The 13196-nt window shown below is 33.5% G+C and overlaps 1 protein-coding gene across 1 annotated transcript in view; it reads right to left on the bottom strand.

Moving 5' to 3' along the window:
- Positions 1-13196, bottom strand: part of LOC113233842 (WW domain-binding protein 11) — a 191685-nt gene that overhangs the window by 138587 nt on the left and 39902 nt on the right. The gene's annotated exons all lie outside the window — the stretch shown is intronic.

Here is a 13196-nt window from a genome sequence, read left to right on the forward strand (position 1 = left end):
TAAATTTCTATGAAAATAGATTCAAGTGCTTACGATCTCAACGATTTGTTGTACGATTTATTTAATGCTATTTTCAAGAGAATTGATTCAACATCAAGGCAAATCGAATCATCTAGGTCAGAAAGCTATAAACATTTTATAATAATATAATTAAATTTGAAAAAAACTCGATTTACAACAAATATTTTGTCGCAAATAGTTTTTTCCATCGGCATTAATGGGTTTTTACCGGATTCAAACAAACCCTAACGCTAGGTTTAAGCCCGGGCGTTTGCACATCTCTGTTTATTAATGTATCTAAAGTGATCAGAATGTTAGAAACTGTCGCCATTATTATAAAAGGCGACTGTACTATGAGTTTAAAATGACGATAATTATTGAACACGTCAGAAAATCAATACATATTAAAAAAACACTTAATAGAAATCAAAGAGTCTGTTGAAATTGCCACATTGTCGATAGCGTAATATTATTTATACAGTAAAGTTTATTTCTTTTTGTGATCGCTAGAGGCGATGTCTAATTTGTCGTATTTAAGTTAAAAAATACAATTAAAAATAATAAATGACGCACACACTCATAGCCCCGCACTATTGAAACCCTGTATCACGGGTGCCATGGACACACACATAGACAACCACAAATTACACCCAAACTCGCGAGAAAAATAAATGTAGACCATACAATTATTTCTCCCGGCCCGGAAATCGAACCCCGGACTTCTGCGCGGCAGTCCAGTTTGGTAACAGTTCGGCTACGGAGGCAGTTCAATTATTTATGTAACATAACATATTATTCGTTTATATTAGTAATTAAATTTATAAATAAAGGAATTTAAATGGAAAAAAAAACATTATATTTCAAATACGCCACTCACAACACGTATCTACGTTAATATTATTGGTGATTATTTTAGTGACAAGAGGTTAAAAAAGATTAAATGAAGATAAGATTAAAATTAATTTCCAGAATTGTGGTCTCTCTTGAAACATTTCATATATTTTTTCTGCTGTGAAAGGGCTTTCAGTAATCCATAATCTTAATATAACTTATATACCACCTTGTATAACATTATGGTATGCAATAAATGAATGTATTGTGTATTGAATATTTTGCTATACAGGTTCAGCCCTTGGAATACCAGTCTAAAGATAATAGGACTATCCGAACATAAAGAATCATAAAGGGTGTTAAAACGACCCAATACCTTGAAATGTAAAAATGTCCATAACTGAACACTTTTAGGTCGAATATGAAATGACATTTAAAAAATAAAATTCACAGTACCATTCGCGTTGCTATAACGAGTTTTTTCAATGAGAAAAAATTCAATAAATAAATATTGTGTATATGTAATGAAGACTAATGGGACTTAATAGGACTGATCAAATTATGTCTCCGGGTGACGGGGGTAGTGGCAGTGCCCCTCAGAACTTTGTTATTTAAAGATCTTGAGTAGCAGTGCACATGTTATGGATAGGTGTGTCGCTTACCACCAGGCGCACGACTTTTCCGTTCGCCACTTTCTATCACAAGCAAGAAAATATATATATGAATAATTAACAACCTTTAACTTACGATTAAAATTTAGTATTAAGCCACCAGTAATAAGAACAATCCAAAATGTAAAACTTATACTCCGTCCAACCATTAACTTAACTTTTGACTTATGCATGCCTCTGAAGTTCCATAATTATTGACATACAACCGTAGACAAAAAATGCAATATTTCCTAGACTCTATTTATAAACTTTAGTGAAGCGACGTGCTCTTCAGCTCCGATGTTTATCGAGCCAATAGATTATCTAACGGAGATTATTCAAGTTGATAAATGTTGGTACCTATCTAATAAATTACTATAAATGAAATTATTATAAATAAGAATTATAATAAATTCTTATTGTTTGCTCTAATTAATCGTCGAATTCTTCTCCATGTGAACGGGAATCATCACTTGAATCCTCAGTAATATATTATACCTAATTATTAATTCTTGAGTGCACAATTTGTCGAACGCAACATCACGATTCCCATTAGACAATATCTTCTTGTTTAACCCGCTCACATTCACGGTTAAAACTTCTTCATAAATAAAATCGATTGTTATAAAAAATCTAATCGGAAATGCATTATGACATCACTAATTGATAAGAATTCGAGCTGTCAAAAGTAAAATAAATGGTTGAACGAAGTATACATAATGTGACATTAATTGTACATAGACATAGCTCTTGCAAGTTGTCTCGATAGGTCGATGATATTAAATATTTTAAATGATAAATGTGTACAAATTTTTATTCACAAAAGGCAACCTTTCTTATTCATTCTTTTTAGGGGAATATGGGCTTACGAATGAGTATAAGAAAATTTTAATGTGACGATTTCAAGTGTTTTCAAGTTTCAAATTTTCCATACAAACTATTTCTATAAGAATCAAAAGCCAAATTTGCAAAATTAGAAATAAAATGAGTAAAAATGTCCAATATTTCGGTTTCTTCTTTTAAAGTCTGTATTCGATAACGGTAGTTGGAAAAATACACGTAGTAACATCTATTATATTCTCTTTAATTTTGTTTCAATTTTGTACGCGCTGATATATTTACAGTAATTATTTCTTTCTGTCCCCACTATAAACCTACCAAAAAAGCTGTTTCTTGCATAGAATTTCCTTGAAACAATAATGTACTCTGCCAGTATGCCAACCATACGTCGTTTTTATTGACTTATCGGCGTAAACATGACAGCGGCTATATTGTCGTTTGTCCAACACGATTATTCAAACAACCGTTTAACATTTTCACACTTAATTGCATTTTATAGTATAGTGACTGGTATATATTTAACATGCTTGCGTACTTTACTATTATTATAATATTTTTCGAGAATTCAGATTTTATATTTATAAATACGTCCAAATATCCATATATAACGATGTATTTACTGCCTCTGTGGCCGAACGGTTGCCGTGCCGAACTGCCACGCAGAGGTTCCGAGTTCGATTCCTGTACTGGGAGCAATATTTGCTTTCCTGCATTTATTTGTTTCGTGGGTTTGGGTGTATTTTATGGGTGTGTATGTGTCCATAACGCCCGCGATACAGGTTTCCCCTAGTGCGGGCCCACGAGTGTATGCGTTTAGAAAAAGGTTTTTCTCTCTTAATATAATACCGAGTGACCAGACGAATAAGTCGTCTGCCTAGTGGTAAGCTACATGCCTGTCCATAACAGTTACAGTGCCACTCAAAAATTAAAACGCAATGATGTGAGGGGCAATCTACTACTGCGTCTGTAACTCTGATACATAAGTTGAAAGTCCCATGTGCCTATAATTTCACCAGTACCTTTACTCTTCAAAACCGGAATGCAGTAATGCTAACATTACTGCTTGGCGGCAGAAATAAATAAGGTGGCAATACTTCTATGGACGAAATCTTTCACGAGGAGCTCTACTGCTGCTCACGAATGAACATTGAGAATTACCATTAATTTTATTGACTAACATGAAGTTTTACTACCATGGTATTAATTTATCTTTTATGAAAATACTCTACTAGCTTTTATTGATACAAATATCAAAGATACACGAACCAAAATTCTTTCGATCGACTTCGCCTAACCAGGGTTCCTGACCACCCAACCGAGCTACGGAACGAGTCAGCAACTTATGAATTTTTCTATACGCCTGTTGCATACCTTTGTTTTCGGGTTTAAACAGCTTTTTTACCATAGCACCACCAGTGAGAAACCCATGAAATGTATCTACGTATTTTCCTTTCAAGTGTATCTTTAAAAGTCTACAAGACTTATAGTCAAATATCAAATTTAACTGTCGAATTGGAATTCGTTACAAGAATAAAATTGTTACAGGCATTCCAAATTCAAGAGTTAAAAAAAAATGGCAATACAACCTTAGACTATGGAAACCAAAGGACATGTTATATTGACATATATAAATCAGGCGTTACATAAACATTTTATTGTCTTTGTTTAACTACTGCGTGCCGTCGTAAGCCAAAAGAGATAGCACTACATTGATTTATGTCAAACACAGGAATCGAAAATACGTAACGTCATCTTAAATGCCAACTGTCCTCATTTTGCCATTTTTGTTTGATGTACTTCCCTTTGATAAACATTTCCTGTTGTCAAAGGGAAGTACATCAAATGTCAAAACCAATGTGTGGCCAAATGTTTTGTCAATTATGCGCATGAATTGTAATGAAATGGAGAAAAATATTGATTGAGTGAGAAAAATGAAGTATTGATAAAAATGCGTCACTGCAGCATTAAGGGGTGCGGCAATAGAAAAAGCGGAAATCAACCGAATGTTACATCACACCGGTGTTATTTTTCTGCCTATAAATCATACAATACCCCAAATATCTCATGTAATTAGACTCTTTTAAGTAGTTTATTCATCGAATTTTGCTTGGGTTACTTTAGAATGCCTGTTTGTTAGTATATTTTGATGATTGTTGGTAACGATTATTTTGAGATAGTGTTGTTCTTGTAAGCAGACATATTATCGATATTCTGTTATTAAAACAATTCACTATGAAAATTTTTATTATTTCATTATTATTATTTTTAAAGTTTACCTGCAAAAAGAAAAAGAAAGTAAGAATGGTTGGAATTTCCAATAGGACTGCCGAACATAAGCATTGGATCAAATACCATCTTCGTTTATTCGCTCCACTTTGAAGTTAAATTTTAGTAGAACTTTCAATGTATCTAGATTACATGATAACGCAATTCCATCGTTACATTTATTGGTAGTTAACTTTATATTTAATTTTCATTAAAATGGCTCATTACTTGCCTAGTAATAATAGCCTAGTATTAATCCAACTTTGATTACAGTAAGCTATACAAATTTGCAAACATAAAAAACAGTTTCAACATTCGAGCCGTACATTTGCATGTCGATATTGACTTATCTATTATTATGGTACAACGCTAAATCCGTCATATGTGTGGTACAATTTTGGTTAAGGTAAGTACGTTTATTCCGTAGATAGGGGAGCTCCTTTACTTTATTCTTTTCCATCCTCTAAGAATACAACTTAATAACTGCGTGTGTACTGCGAAATTTAGTATTTATGGCTATATGTGTTTATGGCGCCATACAAGCAGCGTACGAAGGATCGTTTTCTTAAAAAAAAAACAATTAACATATCTGTTATAAACTGAGATATCGGAAAACGAACTTCAGATTGATTTTAGCATGTCCATTTGTGTTAATTGAAGCAATAGAAATATAAATAATTATTCATATGGCTGCTTTTCAATAATACGAGTATTAAAATTAGTTACAACTTAATGATAAATCAATTACGTTACTAACACAGGCTTTCAATAATGAAACATGAACTATACAATATATAAATAAAAAATCAGCTTACACTACGTTGTGAATCGGAGAAAACAAAATAACCCAACAAACTAAAGCTATGAAAATTCCAAACATTTTAGTTCACTTTTAAGATAAACGTTTAATGGCACCGGACGCCAGTAATTAGTGTAAAAATGAGATTTTATAACTAACATAATTATTTAATACGAGTACGAAACTTGAATTTTGTTGTAGAACAGGTATTCACTTTCCTCTGTTTTGTGCACGTTGGCGTTGTTTCAAGAACGGTGGAGTGGCAGACCGCAGTAGCAGATCGCAGCGGCAGCCAATCCCAGATGACAGACCGCAAGAGACACTACTGGTTTCTATGAAATTAATCCGTAACAACGCGATATTGTCCATCTACCGCCGCTCGCAGAAACCAAGGGTAGTAACGGTCTATGGCCTACGGTTCGCAGTGTTTACAAAAGCAATAAAGCTCCTTGTGAAAGAGAAAGACGATCCCCGTCGGATCGATAAAGTAATACTAACTTTTCCATAATGGTCTCAGGTTGGGGTGTTTGTAGTACTGCCGTTGTTTCCGATTTCCAAAGCACAAATGCTTTAGTTCTTACTCTGGGGTCGAAGTAATGTTGTCTAGTATTGACTAGAATGTCTGTCTGATATTGTCTATAATTTATTTATAAAACAAAGAGAGATCATCCAGTGAAGTACTGCGACCATACCTATTTCCTCCGCCAAGCAGTAATGTAAGTAGGTAAGGGGGCTGGTGAAATTACAGGCAGTCTTGTCAACTTGTGTCTCCGGGCAACGGGTGCAGGTCTGCCTCAGATCTTTGCGATTCAAAGTTCCGACTAGAACTCTGTCATGAATAGACGTGTCGCTTACCACCAGGCGCACCACTTTTTCGTCCCGTCGCTTGACATCATAAAAAAAGCTTCAATATCCTTGCACGTCGTACATAGTGAGTAAAGTGTAAATAAAAGGAACGAATTCGAGTGCTGGCAGCGTATTTCGAAATTATTAAAATCAAAACCATCTTTTAAAATTTCCGTCATTTATTTTTTTATGTATTGCATATATGTATTTACATAATTAAGAACGAAACGACCCGAAATACTTTCACTTAAAAAAACGCGATAAAAAACTAACAAAGTAAATAGCCGAAATATTGTACATAATATGCATACATTTTCAACCAAAGTTATGAACGTAATCCGTAAATCCTTGATAACTGACAGCGAAATTACAGTTAACTTTCGTTTCACAAACAAACTGTATCCGCTTTAATCTTTAAATGCGTTGTTTCCACTCTTCACTTTTAGATTGTCTTGATTGTGCATCGATGCATATTTTATTGAGTTTTTTAATTATAAATATTTATTATACGCTCATTTACATAGTATTTAAATATTTATTTTAGCAGGCTCTACATTATGTAGAATTAAACCATTGGAAACATTTTATTTATTTTATTAAATTATTTGTACAAAAATCGAACACTGAGAAAAAATTCCTTCAGTCCGGCTAGATTCCAAAACAGCGTCTGCTAGCAAACCGTGCTAGATGCTATGCCAACTAAGCTACGGAAGGAACTAGCGGACCTTACGAAATTTTTTTCTATATACTTGTTTTTAACAACTTTTTGCCGTAGCGCCATCTGTGAGAAATTTATGACAGCTTTTCTTCTCTCTTGCCAGGTACCTTTACCGCTACCAGTATTTGACTAGAGATGTCGCTTTAGCAATTGGATTTTTTTTCTAAGTTTATTGAATGCCACGATGTTTGACCACCATGATATTCAATTATTTTTGTTAATGTTCGATCTTTGTATTAATATAATTATTGCAAACTAGTGGAGTGATTTCAAAAAATAATTGAACGGTGGTCAAACATCGTGACATTCAATAAACTTAGAAAAAAATACATTGGAAAGTGTTTAAAAAAATTGGAAAATGTAAATAAATCCTTTGAGATAAAATAGTTACAATTTGAGATTTTGATTCCACAAAGTAGACTGATTGAATTGAGGTGTCATAAAGATGAGCGTCGTCAAACCTTATAAAAAATCCTTTGTACCATTTGGCGTTCAAACCCTATAAAGGAGGATAAACACCTTGCCTGCCCTATTGACGAGCCCTGAACGCTGCAAAGATACATACAATAAGGTAGACACTGGGTCTCATTTCCTGAAAAAGTAGCTAGAACACTTTGCACCTAGTCGTAGGGTCGTATTCTAGAACTCTATTCAATGCTCAAGTCAGGATGGCACTGGCAACACAAGCACTGGAAATACGACCCTAATGGCAGGGACTTGAGTATGATTTCGAGTGCTTTAAACCATACTCAAATCCTGACTTGAGCATTGAGTAAAGTTCTAGACGACGACCCTTAGATATCTTCGAAATATTTTTAACTTTTTCTAGTGGCAGAATTCTACGGCAGTGCAGAACGCGTATGGGAAGGTGCGATATCAAGGAATTCCTTAGTGTTACAAGGTGTCTATAGAAGGCGGAGATCAAGGTCCAACAAGTGAACCATATGGCCCATTGACGGTGTAATTTGAATTTTATAAAAATATATATAGTAAGTTTATTGAATATCACTACGTTCTACTACCACCAATTATGTTTGTTACAATTATTAATCAATAATCGAATACCAAGAAAAATTTCTTCAATCCGACTGTTTCGAACCAGGGACCTCACCATATCGTCGATGACGCTATCCCAACTGAGCTACGCAACGAACCTTATGAATTTCTCTATGTGCTTGTTGTTTTAACAACTTTTTTGTCGTAGCGACATGAGTGTGAAATCCATGAATTATGAAATGAGTCAATGAAATATATGAATTTCAGTTTTTGTCATAATTTTTTTTATTTCTAAATTACTACGACATATTGAAATGGTACGCCTATTTCTTTTGTCACTCGTCACTTTTTAGTGAAAAGTGCATACAATATTTGTAAAAAAGACAATAACGTAAATTAATCTATGAACCCTTTTCAACGCGTGTCAGCGAACAAGTAAGCGTCCAATTAAGTTCGCGCTTTAATAGATTGTGCATTGAAATAAATAATACTGCATTCCTTACAAGATGACATATACCGTAGAGCTGCACTCTAGGGCTGACCCAACGCCCTAGATTTATTTAATCTTTTACAAGTGATTGGTTTAGCACTGCCGTCTAAGTTAATTTAATGGTTTATATCAAAGTGCGGTTGAGTAAAAAGTTCCTTTTTTACATTTGTAAAATACACGCAGGAACAGATAGATACCAATAAACACTACACCAACTTTATTTTTTGGTTATTTTCTAATATTTATGTAAACAGTAATATTCAGTATTTAGTTACTAATATTGTACTCTCCGAATTTTGTGAAAAAAGACATAAAAAACAAATTTCGAAAATTAGAAAAATCGAATTTTGTGAAAAAAAAAAATAATAACAAAACAAGTGAAAAAATTAACTTAGCCACAGTGTTTTTATAAGCATCGAGACAGGGCTGGCATTTCTTTAAAACAAATATTTTTAGTTCTCGAAAAGTCTCAAATAGGCCTGCATGTATAGTTTTAATAACGGTTTGTATATGAAAAGTACAAAAAAATATTTGAATAGTTGTAAATCAAAAGTGTGATAAAAAATAACCACAAGTAATAAAAGCATTGAAGTAACGTCCCACTGATTGTACACAGTATAAGCATGAGGTTGAAAAACCGCGTAAATCTTTCCTAATTGACGACCTTGGTAGTTTAGTTATCACTGAGAGTGACAGATGATGAGGTACTGGGTTTGGCCCTTGTAAGACCAATTTGGGAAACGAACTTTCGTAAATCGATTCTAGTTTGAGTGTACTGGATATTGTCCCAGAGTGAATTTTGTTTAACAGCAGATAGTGTAATTATTAGCCATATTATTTTTTGGTATCTTTTTTAGATTGGCCTCTTTTACTTTTGTCATTCGGTGGTTCTTTAACTTGAATCCCTAACCTCGGCCGACTGTATTTGCCGAGGAACTCCACCTCTTTTTTTATGATAGCAAGTGATGGGACGAACAGTCGTGCGCCTAATGGTAAGTAACACACCTGTTTATAACAGTTTCAATTCCGCTTGAAGCTTTAAATCGCAAAGATTTGAGGGGCACCGCCAATCGGTCATTCTCGGGCTAGTGTTCACTACCTAATTTCCGTGGCAATTTGATTATTTAAATATCAATTATATTATTGTGTAATTATTAATTTATATTACAGGATACAAAACAATACTAATATTAAATAATATTGCAGGATAAAAAAAGAAAACATAAATAATAAAAATCATCACAATGCGTCTGTCACACTGATACAAAAGTTGAAAACTCCCACGTGCCTGTAATTTCACCAGCACCATTGAAAATCGAAACGCAGTAATGCTTACATTACTGCTTGCCGACAGAAATATGTATTTCCCTGGACGAACTCCTTCACAAGGAGCTCTGCTGCTGCTAAGCACCTCCGATTTGAAAATTCAAAAATCATCTGTCAACCGTGCCCATGGGACTTGTAAAGGGCCCGAAACGTTGGTTTGTTTGAAAAAACAAATATACGCGATTTAAATCCGCAAAAATAGTTTCATTTCAGAAATCATTTTTTAAAGGCAGTACATTTATAATCAAAGCCAGTCCATGATAAATGACAGCCATTGGTTTTAACTTTGATTTCTTAAGCAAACAAGTTTAGCATGATCTTAGAGTAAAAACCTTGTGTCTGATTTCTATGTAAGTTTTCAGAACGAAGATTGAAAATATGTAAAATATAGTAAACACAATAATGTTTATAATTAGCATTTTAATTAGTTTAATTATACTTTTTTCGGATGGTACATTACTTTAATAATGTATATAATAAGCAAACGGTTTGTAAGTTTTGCTTCAATTAAAATCAATAAAAACAAACTATGTGCGTGACTGAGTTTTTCACTCTAAGGTAACGTGACCATGCATCCCGCTTTGAGAGGGACAATCCTGCTTTTAAGCATTGTGTCCCGTAGTCCTCAAAATACTTAAAAATGACCTGCAATGTTTTCATTGTGACATTATGTTAATGCGAAACCGAAAAATATATAAAACCAGCCCACCGGACTACACAAAATTAGTTCTTTTTTTTAAGTTTCTGATGATTAAACATTTTAAGTTTTTTTAACATTTTAAAATTAAATTTTTTTTAAAACAATTATACAACATTTACAGGCGTAGGTGTAACATTATTGTTATTTTTTTCCACTGAAGAACAAAAATATGGTCACGTTTACTCTAAGGCAATGTTATATGACTGTAAATTGTATTACTTATTAATTATATAAAAAAAACAATAAGACGACAACCCTATTGAAATAAAAACGTAACAAACAAAGCTTGTGCCAATAAGCATACCTGAGATGCAGTTGAATAGCTAATTGGATTTCAAAATGGTAAGACTTGAAATCTTTTAATCAAAATAATGGTCATCTTCCTCACACAACAACTAACTCATATTTTTTTATTTTATCAAGTACACCATACGGTCTTAAAATGTTAATTGTTATTAATTATCAGTATATGTAATTATCTAGTAATTAAAATGCGCTATATATGGAACAAACAAAAATATTCGTCCGTAAACTTTTTTTGACCACCTACCTAGTTTTCATAAATGTTCAAAGGGAAATAAAATTGCGCACTTGGTATTTTTTAATAATATCGTTAAAATACTTCAAATCTCTTAGGGGGACATAAATAATTGTGCACATGTAAGTTCCATGAATTCTTAATAACGATATGATAGTGTCATCTATAAAATACTTGGCCACATGTTATTTTTTTTTTTATAATATCATTTGACTGGACGAACAAGTAGTGCACCTGGTGGTAATCTACACGCCTGTCCACGAAAGTTGCAGTGTCACTCAGAGCTTTAAATCGCAAAGATCTGAGGAGCACTGTCACTGCGCCTGTCACTCTGTGACATAAGTTGACAAGTCCCACGTGCCTGTAATTTCATCAACACCATTATCCTTCAAAACTGGAATGCAGTAATGCTCATACATTACTGCTTGGCGGCAGAAATAGGTAAGGTGGCAGTACGTCCCAGAACGAAACTCTTTCACAAGGAGCTCTACTGCTACTAACATCTTTAAAGTTTGCTAGAGTGAAATAACATATAAACTACAATTCGTATTTCCAAATTCCATATTCCACTAACCGGTAACCTTTCACAAACTAGATATTTTTTTCCGAAATAACGTTTGTTTGAATTTTGGTTACACCGAAAACCGAATTATAACGAAACCGTTGTACTTTCAGGATACATTGGATGTTTATCGCAAAGACGCGATTAGGTTCGGTTAGGTTAGATTAAGTTAGGTTTAAAAGAAAAAAAACATTTTCCTCTCAAAATTTACTTTCGAGGTTATGAAAATTCGAGCAAACTTTATTGATAGGTAACCATTCCATTTATTTGCCATACAACAAATACAAAAGTCTTACATATAGGTAATGAGTAAAGCAGACAAAATAATGTAATTGCATAGCACTAATTTTCAGCCAGAAACTCCCTGACAGGGGCTGCGGTCTCACTGTGGTGTACCTGTAGAGCTAGCACGACAAGGTGTGACCTGCGCGAGAACGACATAAAGCGCGAGATCTATATGCGAGAATAGCAGTATCGCTAGTCGCGTCCTGTTGTTTTATTCCTACAAATTATTTAACTAAGTTAGCACAGGTCGTAAACTAAGGTAAATGTGAGATACGTAACAGAGTCTATAGATAATCAATGGATCCACGTGAAGCAACTACAATTTAGACTTCAGATTACAATTTTGGTTACGACATAAATATATCGACCTCATGGTCAACTATAATGATGATAAAGTAGTGATGGTGAAGAAACCATTGAACTTAACGCTGTGTAAAAATGTTTCAAATTGTAAGCAATATTAAACTAGTATCTGCACTATCGTCTATTAGTTTTTATTTACAAAAAAGTTTATCAAATTAGAACACAAAACTTAACAAATTAACGGACCGTAAATCATCTTTGAAGTCAGCAGTACCAAGAAACGAACGCTTATCAAGTGATCAAATTAGTTCTGAATCGCATATATTATTTTTTCAAACAAACAACGTTTCGGAACCTTTACAGGTCTCATGGTCAGGGCTGGCTGGCAATAGCCCGAAATTTGATTTGTTTAAAAAAATCACGCGATTTCGATCCGACAAAATAGGTTTATTTCCAATATGTAACTACCGCGAAAACCTAAGTAAGAACTTTTTGAGTGAATCAAACACTACTTATATAACAAAATGTTGCTAAAGGTACTTTGTTAGACAGGCTCAGATGGACACAAGTTACCTAAGTCAGTTAAGTAACCTAATAAAGAAATACTTTTTTTAAGTCACATTTTTTCGGTCTAAGATCGGATGCTTAATGTGCAAACTATGATTGAAATTGAGAGTTTTTATCATTAAATGTTCGCTTAATTTTGGTACCCATATTAAAACAAGACGACGTAGAAACGGTATCTTTCTTTTATTTTGACATATTGCTAAAAATAAGATGCATGGAATTATCTCATTTTATTAGCTCATTTTCTACTTTCGATTTTCGGATTTTGTTATTTTCGTTTTTACACGCCATTCAGTCAGAACAACGATAAACTACTTCAAGTACCTCTTCTCTGTTTTAGACTTTTATCAAACTATGCACATTTGGTTTCAAAATTTCAGGAAAAAAAATATGACGTTGATTTTTATTGAATGTCATTCGTTTATTTTTTGTGAAATTGCTCCAGTAACTAGTTTGTTATATTTATTAACACAAAAATCG

Source organism: Hyposmocoma kahamanoa, unplaced genomic scaffold (genome assembly GCF_003589595.1).
Source record: "Hyposmocoma kahamanoa isolate Upper Pololo Valley unplaced genomic scaffold, ASM358959v1 80, whole genome shotgun sequence".
In the NCBI taxonomy this organism is placed as follows: Eukaryota; Metazoa; Arthropoda; class Insecta; order Lepidoptera; family Cosmopterigidae; genus Hyposmocoma; species Hyposmocoma kahamanoa.